This window comes from Haemorhous mexicanus, chromosome Z, assembly GCF_027477595.1.
Source record: "Haemorhous mexicanus isolate bHaeMex1 chromosome Z, bHaeMex1.pri, whole genome shotgun sequence".
Taxonomy (NCBI): Eukaryota; Metazoa; Chordata; class Aves; order Passeriformes; family Fringillidae; genus Haemorhous; species Haemorhous mexicanus.
The window spans coordinates 32,640,479-32,642,193 of NC_082381.1; positions in this window are offsets into that span (position 1 = coordinate 32,640,479).

Sequence of the window (1,715 nt, forward strand, 5' to 3'; positions counted from 1 at the left end):
TCCTTGGTGCCTCCAAAAATGGATATGCTGCCGGCCAAGGCTGTGCCAGTTAGAGATGGTGAAAACAGATTTAAGAAGAAATCAAAACAAAAGTTTTATTGCAGTTTTAATATCGGCCAGAAAAGATCAGAGTGAGAACATGTGAGGCGGACAGCTCTGCAGACACCAAGGTCAAGGAAGAAGGAGAGGCAGGAGGTGCTCCAGGTGCTAGAGCAGGGTTTCCTCTGCAGCCCATGGTGAAGCAGCTATGCCCCTGTAGCCCATGGAAAAACATAGGGATGCAGAGATCCACCTGCAGACCACGGGGGAGCCCCACATTGGAGAGGTGGATAACTGGAGGAGGCTGTGATCCTGTGGGAGACCTGTGGAGAGAGAGGGGTTGCAGCCTGTACTTGGAGGACTGCACCCCATGGAAGAGTGACCCATGCTGCAGCAGTTTTGGGAAGGCTGTTGTCCATGGGATGGATTCACGTTGCAGCAGTTCTCAGCTGCTGCTCATGAGATGGACTCACATTGGAGAAGTTCATGGAGAACTGTCTCCCAAGGGAGGGACCCCACAGAGCACCAGGGGAAGGACTCCTCTCCCTGAGCAGCAGGAGAAGCCACAGGTAATGAACTGACCCCATTCACACTCTCCCTGTGCTGCTGGGGTAGGAGGTACAGCTGGAAGGAGGAAGGGGTGGAGGGAAGGCCCTTTTGAGGGTTTGTTTTACTGCTCATTATCCTGCTCTGATTTTGTTAGTAATAGATTCACTTCATATCTCTAAGTTGACCTTGTTCTCCCCTTAATGGTATTTGGTGAGTGATCTTTCCCAGTCCTTATCTCAACCCATGAACTCTTCATTAAATTTTCTCGCCTCTGTTTAGATGGAAATGAGAGAGCAGCTCTTGTGAGTGCCTGGCATCCAGCCAGTGTCAACCCATGACAACAGGGTCGAGAATCACCCTGTTGTTGCACTGTCTTAGAGCATACTTATCTGGACTGTACCAGAGGAGTATCTGGCCACTCTTGCAGGGGTTTCTTCTTTATCAGTACATGAAGTTATTTCAGAGGTACACAGCAGTGTATGACTTTGCATGGCAAGGTTTTGATAGTGGGGGGACTATAGGGTTGGATTCTCTGGGAAGATGCTGGAAGCTTTCCCATGTCTGATGGAGCCAGTGACAGCTCTCCAAGATGGACCTGCTGCTGGCCGAGGCTGAGCCCATCAGTTATAGTGGCAGGGCTTCTGGAATAGAATATGAAGTGGAAAAAATTATTGCACAGAAGTTTTCTCAGCCAGCGAATAGTGGAGTGAGCAGATGTGAGACAAACAGCCCTATGGACACCAAGGGCAATGAAGAAAGAGGGGGAGAATGTGCTCCAGGCACCAGAGCAGATGTCCCACTGCAGTCCATAGAAAAGACTATGGGGATCCATTGTTGTCTCCCTTCTGCCCATGGAGCTCCATGGTAGTGCAGAGATCCACCTGCAGCCTATGGAACACCCCCATGGAAGGGACCCAAGAGGGAGCAGTTGGTGAAGAGCTGCAGCCCATGGGAAGTACTCACATTGGAGAAGTTAATGGAGGATTGTCTCCTATGGGAGAAACTCAGTGCTGGAATAGGGGAGGAGTGAAGGGAGTCCTACACAAGATGGGGAGAGAGAGGCAGGGACAGCGTCTGAAGAAATGACTGCAGCCCCCATTTCCCATTCCTTCACGGAACTGGGAGGA